Genomic DNA, 13,444 nt, shown 5'->3' with positions numbered 1-13,444 from the left:
CATGATGTTAGTCAGTATGGTTTAATTTCTCGGAATGAACACAATATAGCGGTTGCGAAAATCAACTATACCATTTATGATTATCTAATGCAGGGCGTCATCAATGAGAAATTATACAACTTTCTTATAGTTGCCAAACCTAGGATCCCGGTCATCTTTGGGATACCTAAGATCCACAAAGGCACTGATCCCCTACTTTTCAGGCCCATTGTCTCCGGGACGGGGGGGATAACAGAGCCAATTGCTAAATTTATTGATTTTATCCTGAAAAAATACACCACGGTTCTTACTCATGTATGTAAGGATTCTTGGGAATTTCTTAGAAACTTCCCTACAGACAGATGTGATGCATCAACTTTGATGATCACCGTGGATGTGAGAGACCTTTTTCCTAGTATCCCTCATTCAACCGGGCTTGAATGGTTCACGGAGTTTCTTAGGATGGAAACTAATTTAAACAACAATTTTGTTAATTTGATTACCGAAATGATGGGTATGGTCTTAGAGAACAATTTTATGTTGTTCAACGGTGAACTATTCAAGCAGCTGAAAGGGGTGGCGATGGGTGCCTCCTGCGCAACTATTTATGCAAATGTTGTATTACATCGGTGGGAGCAGGCATACATTTTCCAGACCAATTGGGCACAGTATATTACGTTTTATAGTAGATACCTGGATGATATTTGTATCATCTGGAAAGGTACCAAAGAACAACTTTTAACTTTTTTACAATACATCAACGCAACAACTGATTTTCTTACTTTTACCCACCACATTAGTGAAAATGAGTTACACTATTTAGATGTAACTATTTTTAAAGACGTCAATAGTGGGGATCTGCAATCTAAGGTCTTTAGGAAACCAACCTTTTCGAATTCTCTACTGCATTTCAATAGTCAACACCCTTTGCATCAAAAGAAAGGGATAATAAAGGGGCAACTTATTAGAGCCTCTAGAATGTGCAGTAGATTAGAGGATTTTCTGGAAGAGACAAATAACCTTTGTAAGATGTTTACCCAAAGGGCTTACCCCTTAGACCTAGTAGAAATGCTCATTAATGAAGTGCTGGCAAAGAGGAATTCTCTATATCCTCCTCTATTAGGTTGTGCAGAACACAACCTCCATTACATTAGGGGCACCACCAAAAAAGGTGAAAACTTTGTTTACACCTTCTCTGATGATTCATCACAAATAGAGAATGTTGTTGCAAAATATTGGTTTGTACTGCAAAATAATGAGGAGTTTAAACATTATTTACCAGGCAAACCTAATTTTGTCAGAAAAAGAGGGCAGAATCTTAAAGCAATTTTTGAGAAAAGGCACAATGTGAAAACAGGCAAACCACGGCAAGTGAATGGCACTTACAAATGTGGGGCCTGTAAACAATGCTCTTTGGTAATTAATGACTATCATATGTATTTAAAGGCACGCCATACTAACATTAAACCATTTGGGCATTTTACTTGTGCCACCAAAGGGGCCATCTACATAGGTCTATGTACCACCTGTGGAGGGTTTTATGTAGGCAAAACAGAGCGTGAATTTAGAAAAAGGCTTTACGAGCATGTATATGAAATAAACAACAAAAAAGAAAGTAATGCATTTTTCAAGCACTCTATGGAATGCCCTAATTTTAAACTGACTTTTATGATACTAGAGCAGGTAAACCCCCACATTAGAGGCGGTGACTGGGAATCCACACTTGAGTTCAGGGAGTTAATCTGGCAGCTTAAGCTTGATGCAGGGAAAACACCAGGACTTAATGGTTCACTCAGCATTGGTTCGGTGCTTAGACTTAGAAGGGCCAGATTATAAGCATGTATATTCCCCTATTTTTCAACCATCTAGTTTTTCCATCTTGTATTTTCAAGTGGCCTAATTGTTTTTTGGAATCCACTATGTGCAATTTTTCATTCAAGAGTATAGTGTGGATGTAAAGTAATCATCAGTATACATTCAGTTGTTGCCATGGTTATTATAATGTACAATTGTACATCTCATAATCATTTTAGTTTTAATTTTAACCTGATATCTCTATTTTAAAAGTGCATGAACAGGAGATTATTTAATATGACTAGATTTGAGTTTTTAAAAAAATTGGGATCACATTAATTACAGCACGTGTTCAATTATCTGCATTATTTAAGCAACCTGTTGCAATTGCTTTGGTTGTTTGACTTGATAAAGCCTGGAATATACCAGGCGAAAGCGCTTGTCCGATTGTTTATTTATTTCTTTTGCATCTGGAAACTTTGTGAATAAAGTGTTCTCAACTTTGCTGGTCGAATTATTGCCTTCGCTTTTGGTCTTGGCGCTTGGACCCCTAGCAAAGATACCCATACTAAGGGACAAAAACTGGATTACAGGAAATAGAATGCCATAATCAGATGACTGCAAGGTTTGACTGATGGCAATTAACAGTCCTTCACTATGTGTACCATGTGTTGTTTTGGAAACTGTACAAGATGGATATCAGTTTGCTGAAAGGAGTTCAGAAGGTCACCAAAGGGGTATACAGATTAGTGGGGAAAGGATGTGACCAGGGAATAATGAAGCTCAAGCTGTACCCATTAGATACCATTAAAGATAGATAATATGTGCATATTAGTGCATGCTGATTATAACATGGAGATGTGAAGCGATCATTTTAAACAGTAGGGACAGAGGGAAAGGAGATTTTTAGGGACAGACTAACGTTTTGTTATGTCAATGCAATTCTTCACTGAGAGGATTGTGGACCTGTGCAATAGACTACTAGAACAGGGGGTACAGCTATAATCCAAACAAGCATTCAAGAAGGCATAAGTGGAAAAATGAGGAGATGGAGAAGAAAGACAACTGGGTACCGCAGAATTCTGAATGCGTTTAACATCCAGAATGTATAGGTTTATTGTCTCCTTTTATATTCAAGTAGACGTGATACATAAGGATCTGAGAATTATCAATCACAGAGTTAAAGGTTGTCTGAAGATATCAGGTTGAAGAGGACTGTAGTCCAAGAGATAAGTGGTAGACAAGGCTGCACTGACATCTGTACTTGACCAAATCTTGGAATATAGCATTATCCCAAATGATAGCCCCCTTGCCTCTGCTTAATTTAGAGTTAGTCTCTTTGTTCAGTTTACTTTTCATTAGTATATATTACTAATAATAATGCGTACTATATACAACAGTGTGCAGCACCAAGTGAGCTGAAGCATTTGTCTTGAAAGAGTGACATAAGTAATGAAATAGTTGTACAAAGGAGTTCTTCATTTGATATCTGTCATATCTTTGTAATATCAATCAAGTTGCTGTGAGAAATCTGTTTTTTCAGAATGTTACATCTTCATTTCACATGAGTGTCCACGGTGCAGCAGGTAACACACTCATGTTTCATGCAGAGGGCTTTGAGTTCTATTCCTCCACGAGGTAGATTGGCTGCTGTCACTGCAGTTCAGCATAAGAGAGGTGCTGCACTCCTAAGTGTGAGGTCCTTCGGATGTGATGTAAAGCTGAGGCCCCATCTACTTAAGTTGATAAATAAATAAATAACTCCCAAACGCTAAAGGTGGTCTGTCACAAAAACAGTCAATATTGGCAGAAAAACGACAGAAAATCCACCCAAGGATGGCCAATCAACAAAATCCACAAGTGTTCCAATTAAAATGTAGTCCTTTAATACAAATAAACTTTGACTTGAAAATAAAATAAAATATATACGATCTGAGGAAGACAACAGTAGAAATTGCTTATCGGATATCTTCAAGGGACAGTTTTGAGCTTTTTTATTTTTTATTTTATTTTCAAGTGGATTTTTGGTCTTTTTTCTGCCAACATCTACTTAAGTTGGTGCTAGTTCAGGTGGATGTAAAATATTCCACAGCACCTATTGAAAATTGTCGGGGGGATTCCCAAGATGCCCTGGGCAAACTTCCCTTACTAGTATAAATACCACCTCAGGTATCCCTTGAAAAGAGGCTAATAGCCTAGTGGGCCTAACCCAATCAACAGAAGAATAAATAAATAAATACATAACTAAAGAAAGAAAGAAAGAAAGAAAACATCTTCATCAAGCAGTATTACCTATTAGTTGTATAGATTTTATGACACTAAGTCAGTGTTATCTCAACCCTACTCTGATTAATGGCTATAACATAATAAATTGAAACTGTTGCTCAGTGAATCCTACTCTGTGAAACTGTAGGTTCACATGAGAAAGCACTTCATATAGTCTCCAGGGACATAAAATGTATGGCTTAACATTCAGGTTATATTCCTTTGTCTTTATAAGACTGGAAAAACCTGCACTGCATAGTGCATGGAGATGTAACTATATGGATTATCTATTTTAATTATTAAACGCAATGAGTGAGTCTTTCTTCTAGAAAACTTGAATGGCTGTCAGGATGGTCATCGTTTTACCTGATTTTCAAAAGAGCATGAAGTGAAAAAGGTTTATTCATTAGTACTTGATTTTCGTAGCAGAATCTGTGCTTTAATATTCTCCAGAGACCTGTTCATGTGCATTTCCTTTAGGTACTTTTTTGTGTTAATTTGAAAATGAAAAGGTGAATATTTTTCAGTCCTTATTTCTTCCTTTTTATAAAATATTAATTTGCTATAAAATATGCTCATTACAAGTAATTCAAGAATTATTATGGAAGAATTGCAAACAATTTACAGCTGTTAGGCAATTAGAACATTATTTCATCTACTTGATATCTTTTGAGTCTGGAGATGCTTATCCAGATGAAAATACCATCCTGTCTTTATGAATCATTCTTAATCCTTTGTTTCAATATTAATATTTCCTGACACATGACATATTCTGGCAGATCAAATTTTTCTGGTGTGTTATTACAAACATTAAAAAAATGCTGAGATAAGTCATGTGTTGCGCTACAGTCAGTGCAAAAATGTTAAATAAAATTCTAAAAACTGGTATATTAGAACATTTTTATATAGCTACTGAAATATACATTTAATATGCTTGAAATGCTTGCAGTACTACACTTCCTGCCCCACTAATTAGTCCATTTATCTTTCTCATCTCTAGTTAAAGGTGATATAAAGTCACTTGCAAAAATAAAATACTGGTTGAAGTTTTACAACAAACTGATTAGATAAAAAACTGCTTGTTTGCATTTCATGAAATACGCTGGAAAAGGCAAGTAAATGTATTACAGAAGTTTCTTGCTACTAAAATCTGTGCTGCATTCCAGTTTAATTTCATTATAACGTAATGTGCCAAAACCACCACCAATAGAAAAATAACGCAATTTGTTTTATTTCCTGCTTCTGATCACTTTTATAATTTCTGTATCTTGCCCCTTTTAGGTACATGTTTTTTCAGTGCTGGCTTCTGGCAAGATGGTTTGAAGGGAATTTCTTAAAACATAAGTAATAGCTTTTCTCATCACAGGCAACTATCTCAAATACATTTTTAATGCAACGATATCTACTCAAATTCCATATGTGTATTTTTTTACCACTTTTCAAAACCATGCAAGTGCTTAGCCATGTTTCTTTGGAATTGTAACCCAGTGTGCAAATAACAGTTGCCTTTATCTGATCTGAACTTTTATAAACTTTCTGAGGTGAACCCATGTTTGTCAAAAAGAGAGGAGTCCTACGTGCAATTACCATATACAAATTCCATCATTTTCTTTGATATAGCAACAAATAGCCTGACACTGCATATGGCAAGTAATCTATTAAAGTACACTAAATAAATAAAAAATAGAAAATGATGAAAAAATAAATAAACATAAATCAATGGATCAAAAGAAATCCCCAGGTTGTATCCTCCCAAATGCTACAGTTTGTCTTTATTTCACTTGCATATCCAGAGATGTAATGGTGTAGATTATGTTCTTCATTTCAGTGTATTTTGGAGGGTCCCCTTCAGAAGATCAAGTCAACAGAAAGTTGAACATTACATGGTCGAGACCATATGAATGACTTTCTGAAATCTTGATGCTTTTGAATGGAAATTGGGGTATAGTGGGGATCAGAGAGTTTCCACTTTTCCCCACTGTAGAGCGATTTTGGAGTTGCCATGTAGAATATGTAGAGGGGGTATGAGGACCTGTGCCTGACATTTTTCTTTTCCATTGTTCAACTTTTTGGAATGTCGATTATATGATCTCGACCATGATGTTCCACTTTTTTTTTTTTGAGTCGATCTTCAGAAGTAGATCCATTTGGAACACATCTGTTTTCAGCTCGAGTCATTTTTTTACAAGTAAACTGTCACATACATCAGTGGTCAGTGTTCCAAGGCCAGTACTATGACATACAGCTTCCTATACCATTGCTGCTATTGTCTGACCCACATTCAGTGCAAATAGAATGGACAGAAAAAAAACAAAACATACTTTTGGGTTATGGGAAGGAACTAAACTGCCTGGGGAAAATATATGCTGACACAAAGGGGACATGCAACATTTTACACTGAGAAATGACAGGGCTGAACACTGGACACTGGATATGTAAGGCAGAAGCATACGCAGTGAGCTTCCATATAGTTCAGGGGACAGAAGGATGTGAATCAGAGAAGAGAAAGAGATAGAACACACTGATGCGGGTAAAGGGAGAATGTGAAGTGTTAGTCTGTGGCAGTAAGCAGCACAGAAACAGATTAATAGATGCATGAAGGGAGGACTTGGGGGGGTTCAGTTTTAGGTAAGAGGCTCCTATATGAGAGTAAGGGTTAGAGTATAGGAGGGGATGCAATCGGGAGAAATTCTTTTGGGGAAAAATTAAGGTGGATGGCTGAGGGTAACACAGGGAAATACTAGAAGAGCTATCAGGGGGGGTCCTTATAGTAGTTCTTGCCACCCTTTTCAAATATTTAATAGTGCTCATCTCCAAATTAAGCAGAGATGTACATAATATCCCAGGTAAAAATTTGAGTCTACTCATTCAGTCACAAGACAAGTCTTACAGCTAACCATAGTAATGCCTTGCTTGATGTGTAGTGGTAGCTTATTGCACTGGCTGAGAATGCAGTGAATTAGGAACCCATCCTCCAGTAAGTCTTGTTTATTTGTTGGTGTAGATTTAGAGCCCAACTGCAGGTGCTTGTAGAGTCACTGGTGCTGTAATAAAATCTGAAGTTCGATAGGAGTGTATCTTTTATCGCTCAAAAAGTCAGACACGGGTCACTTTGGTAGAGCCAGTGGGCTACTGTTTACTGCAAGAGGCATGCTAACATGTTGGGATAATTGAATGATTTAAGGATTTTAATTTTCTTGGTAAGAAATCTTTGGGCCCTTCCCATTTGAGCTATATGCTCTGATTCGTACATATCAAAGAAGGCACTGTACTCAGTGATGGGTCTGATAAGAGAAGAGTACAGTGGCAGGATAATTTATTTGACTCTTGAAAATATTCCCTTTAAAATTAACTTAACATATATAAGGATTTCCTGACCTTGGTAGCGATATTATAACTGAATAAGAGAGGGTTGTTTCCATAAGTTCCCAGGTATATCTTATTACCATATCTTTCTGAAGAGGAAAATCATTTATAGCATTTGAGATGGGAGTGGCTTTGTCCATGAATTCCAGTATGCTGCAGTGTTTGACATTTAGTTTGAGACTTTTTTGGCACATGCAGTATATGGACATATCAGCACTTGTCACACCTGTTGTGCATACTTTTATGAGCAAAAGATAGTGCCTATTTTGTACTCATTAGCAAGCATGGTAAACCACATGTCAGAGGTATTGGCTTAGATGTCTGCAAAATAAACATCAGCACTAATCCTCGTGGTACCTCGCTTGTTACATATTTATATTCAGAAAGGGAGCCAGCAGATTTCACAACTTTGGAACATTTGGATAGCCAGTTTGCAATCCAGTGGATAACATAGGGGTTTAAATACATTTTGTCTAATTTTAAAATGATATTGACATGGGATAGTGTCAAAGCCAAGGCCAGGTCAAGGCAAAACAGTAGGAGTAGCATGACCACTGTCCACAGTCTATGTAACCTTCTCAGTGACGCTTAACAGTTTCAGGATACAGGACATGCCCTCCACAAAACCAAACTGATCAGAGTCTACATCTATTAAGTTGCCTGTGTCTGAATAAAAGAGCACTGCTATGTCACATTCCATAGATTTACAAATTAAGGCTGGTGAGGATGATGGGCCTGTCAATATCTGGGTCTGTAGAGGGGCCACTCATGTACAGCGAAACTGCAGTGGTTATTCTCCATCCATCAAGTACAACACCTGTGGATAGCCTGAATCTGGACAGTTAAGTGGAGTCTCACACAGTGCATACTTGACTCTGATGAGAATGCAGCTTACATGTGGTCTGATCTCATGGAAGTATTATTTTTTTAGCCTTTGATAAGAATTCTAAGACTTATTGGAGATAACTAAATTTTCATTGATACTAGGGAGACAAAATGTGGGTAGGTGGAGTAAGGTTGGCATTGAAGTTGTCTGAAAATATATTGTAAATCAAAATAACTACCAAGTTTAGTTCAAGCCTGCGTCTGATAGTGTATCTCAAATGAAAACGTATTTTTGTGAGTTCTTTCGTTAATGGTGTCTATGTATTAAACTTTTGATCCAAGTTTGTCCTCTCGGAGCTTTATTGCTTCACCTTTTTGTTGGGCTGGATTTGGAATTCTTGGTGAAAATATATTGTCTATATTCTGGGAATTGGAATGTGTGATATTACTTATTGATGAGCATGGTGTATTGTTGAACATTATTCTTCAAATTACTGACATAACTTATTTGACACATTTGTAGTTTTGTTTATATGTGGTAACCTTATAATTTTGCTTTACAATTTCAAATAAAGCTCTTAAGTACCTTGCTGGTATGTTTCAGTGTGGCCACTTAAGTACCTTGCTGGTATGTTTCAGTGTGGCCCCTTAAGTACCTTGCTGGTATGTTTCAGTGCGGCCCCTTAAGTACCTTGCTGGTATGTTTCAGTGTGGCCCCTTAAGTACCTTGCTGGTATGTTTCAGTGTGGCCCCTTAAGTACCTTGCTGGTTTGTTTCAGTGTGGCCCTGAGATGACATGTTGGGGATTTCTTACAACCTTCACCATTTTCCTTCATTTGTTGCACAGTTTATTAATATGAATGTTTCACCAGTGATATTTATTTCTAAATTTACCATAATGTTTAGGGAGGACAAGTACTGTCTTTTCCACACAGATCTTTAGCTGCTTGTAAACATCAGGGACGAATGCAATAGTCCTCAAAGTTGGGTGCATTTGTAAGGGATTTGGGGGAATTTTGAGCAAATCATCTACAAGCTGAAGTAGGTTTGCCATAGAAAAGCCCATAAATATGATCTAATTTGGTGACAGGATTGTATCACTAGGCCTGTGTGTCATGACTGATTTGTGGAAAATGTAACTACAGAAGAAAGAGATCTGGATGGGGTACAGACAAGGACTAGACATATAAGGGCCAGGTCAGAGATATTAGAGGGCTTTAGTGGTAGTTTTACAATTTGCCTTAGTGCACTGATATTAACAAAAAGATTGTTGAGGATGATTATATCCATATTTAGCGGTACAAGCAGATATATTTTTTTAATTTCATAGGTATGTACTAAGTTAGCTGCCCTTACAGATCAATTTGAGCCTATACAGATCCCCTACAAATGATAGGATCAAACCCAGGACCTCGTGTATGTGAGGTAAACACCTTAACCATCATGCCATCCCCCAATAATGCTTTAGTACTTGTAGGTAGTAGCAAGAAGGCAATCCTTTGATTTTTACCCCCCTCAATGCTATAAATATGATTTATGTGATTTTTGGGAACATCTATGGTGATTTGTAGCTAGAAATTAAATAACAGTTGGATTTATTAAGAGTGATCTGCATTTCCAGGTGCCCCAGGTGAGATTTGTGGATTATTTAAACTGAGATGATAAAATTTTTGGCAAAGCTAGCCCCCCACCTGCTCAAGCCACTCAAGGGCTGGAAGGCATGATAGATAATAAACACTGCTAAATATGTAGTGCTGTCATTGCACTGAAATTCTGTCTCAGTAACTACATAAGTATGAGCGTGGTTACACCGCAGGAAGAACTCAGATTCAGCTGTTTTTCTATATAGACTGATAACATCAGGTTGTGCTCTCATAATGTTGTCAAGAACTAAGTTTAAGTTTGCTTTGGAGGAATGCCCAGCAGGGATGTCCCACCTAAAAAAGAAACTGAGGGCAGCAAAGACTTTAGGTGCTTTGTGGATGCCCTGGTATAAGACGAGTAAGGCATTCTTGATGAAATAAGAAGTCTTATCTACCATCTCATCTTAGGCCAGCAGATACTGGATTCACTTCGAATGACATCAGCTATTTAGATAATTGTTAAAGAAAATCAGCTTATCTTGGAATCTAAGCAGCATTTTCGGTGAAGGCAAGATGTTACTCAAGACCACGGACTTTCCTGCATCTATCCTATGAATAATAAGCTCTACTATTCTTCTCTGAAGGTCCATCAATATGGAGTAAATCAGGATAATCATCCACCTCCCAATCCATTTCTCACCACTAAGTCATAATCTAATTTGTCTGATTTAAGGCCCTTGTGACATCATGGATCCAAGCCAACAGACAAGCAGTTTACACTTACCCTGTTCTTATCCAGTCTGGTGAGTGTAGAGTCTATGTGCATACCTACAAACTTCGCTATGACTGAGACAACTGCTTGTGTGGAAGCAAACTTAATAGGACTTGCTTTACTGGTGACTCATGGGTGATCTCTGTGGATTTGCAGTATGTGTAAATGAAGATTCTTCTAGAGCTTGCTTTAGGAAGCTCTGGCATTTTCCTTTTATTTACAGGCTCATCATAAATTATGGACCTAATGGTGTGCAGTGGCTGATGTGGTGTTGTGTAGGTAAGATTCTTACCAATAGTGGGAAGCTGTTTGAGGCTTGCTTCTATTTTTAAAACATTTACATCTCTTTTAGGTTTTACTATCAGTTGGTAGAAGCAATGAGCACTCAGTAAGCATAAAGCAGTTTCTAACCTGCCTTAAAATACATAGTGATTAGACTGGTCACACATATGGTGAAAGCACTGTTGAGCAATGTTGTCTGGTAGTGGACACAGGCTGGTTCTGGTGTTCAGTGGCTGGAGGGAAACTGCAATAACAGAACAAACTATTTGGGTGATACTCTGAAGTTATGTTAGATGGTAGCTAATCTAGCAATAATTAGTTAAAAGACAAAATTAAGTCTGCCAAGAAGAATGAAAAGGGATAATTATCCTATTGGCTATGCACTCTCCAAAGCTAAGAATACAGCATCCATGGGACCAAATGGCATCCCGGGCTGTGTATTACATGAACTACAAAATGAACAGGCACCTCCCCTAAATGTCATGTTTAATCATAGCCTCACCTCAAGCTTCATGCTTACTGAGTGGCGCATAGCTGCAGTTATCCCACTCCACAAGGGGGGATCCACCTTGGATCCCAGGAACTACCACCCCATCAATCTGATGAGCCTAATCTGAAAGGCCATGGAACGTATTATCATGGAAGTTATAAACAATGACATTGGCAACCTTCAAACACTGGGCCCCACCCAGTTTGGTTTCGTGAAGGGCCGATCTTGTCTCCTGAACTTGACTGACTTATTTGAATCAGGCTCCAGAGCAGTGGACAAGGGTAAGGTGGTCCACACAGCCTATCTGGACCTCGCCAAGGCCTTTGACACCATCCCCCATTCTGGAATCATTGATAACCTTACTAAGCTGGACATTAATCCCTATGTCACTCGATCATTGCCAACTGGCTTACTGACAGAACCCAGACTGTAAAAGTAGCCGACTCCAAATCCAGCTCCAGACAAGTGACAAGTGGAGTACCTCAGGGTTCAGTCTTGGGACCACTCTTGTTTGGCATCTAATTCTCTGAAGTACAAGCCAACACTAAGGGACTCTGGCTAATAAAGTTCGCAGATGATTGCAAACTGGGAGCCATTATTGAAACCCCAAATGATGTGGATATGTTACAAAAGGGCTTTACAGAAACAGATGCTTGGTGCCAGAGCCATGAGCTCAAGCTCAATGCCAAGAAATGTATAGTTTTCCCCTTTGGGAAAAAACATGTACCTATGAATTACCACATAGGTGTCAGTACACTAAACACTGAAAGTGTGATAAGAGACTTAGGGACACAGGTGGACAGTGGTCTCACCTTCAATAACCACATCGCCACAACAGTCAGGAAATCCTTCTATGTGGCACACCTCATCACTAAGGTCTTTTCATCCAGGATAAAGGAGGTCATTGTCCCACTGTACTCATCCCTCATTAGACCCATTATAGAATACAATGCACCATTTGGTATGTACCTCTTAAGATATCTGCAACAACTGGAAAGGCTGCAGAAATACATCACTAAAAGAATCACAGGCCTAAAGCAGATGCCCTACACTGACCGCCTTAAAAAACTCCAGCTATACTCTATCGCACATCATCTACTCAGAGGCGATCTCTGCTTAACATACAAGGCCATGTCAAACCCAGACATGCTACACTTAAAGAAATCCCAATCCCTCAGAGCCACACGCTCTAGGGATCTAAACCTTGTCATTACAATAAACAAAAGATGCTGGAGGGATAGGTTCTTGACCCAGAGACTCCCCAGACTCTGGAATAGACTGTCCATACATGTCAAGCAGAGCACCTCTTTGGCCCTCTTCAAAAGGAACGTTGACAATTGGATAGGAGAAAGGAAATTCACCCCAGGGATCATGTCAGTCACCCTGCTAGACAGGGTTCCAGGGAAGTAAATAGTGTGGGAAGAAATAGCCAGGGAATTTTTATGGCTAGGCTTGTATGAACCAGGCTACAAATGTCATTCTCATTGTAGCTACATGCAGCTAGGAGTCAATTTCCATTTGTACATTCTCTTACCAGAAGCAAAACATTAGCACCAATCCTCTAGTGGTTCCTAAGAAGCAAATTACAGGCTCACCTGCAATGAGTACTCTTGGCAAAATATTACTGGACTCGGTTTGCTCTCTGCAGTCTTCTCTTGCACAGCAAGAGCTTAATAAAGAGGGTGTACAGGAGTAGTAGGCGAAGAGATTAATAAAATGACAGACTGCAACTGGAGTAGGCCAAATATAGCCATTAAGAAACCACTTCCGCAAACAACAAATCCACCATCGCCATTGTAAAGTAGACACAATGAAAAAAGTAATAATTATACAACGACCCCCCCATTAATATTCTAAAACGTGCATGCTGATTGGTCAGCGTGCACATTGTAAATCAGAGTTATACTAATGGAAAAAGGTCCGGTCGCCCGGACTTTTTCCATTAGTATAACTCTTTTTTTTAAAGCAACGGAGAATGCAAAATCTCTGTTGCTTTTTACACACTCTCTCGCTATGTTAAATGAGTTTAACATAGCGAGACAGCTTTAAAAAAAAGTAACGGAGATCTTCCTATCTCCATTGCTTTTT

Source organism: Protopterus annectens, chromosome 15.part0 (genome assembly GCF_019279795.1).
Source record: "Protopterus annectens isolate FY-2018-M chromosome 15.part0, PAN1.0, whole genome shotgun sequence".
Taxonomy (NCBI): Eukaryota; Metazoa; Chordata; order Ceratodontiformes; family Protopteridae; genus Protopterus; species Protopterus annectens.
The sequence above is the reverse complement of the archived record's forward strand: the minus strand, read 5'-3'. Positions refer to the sequence as shown.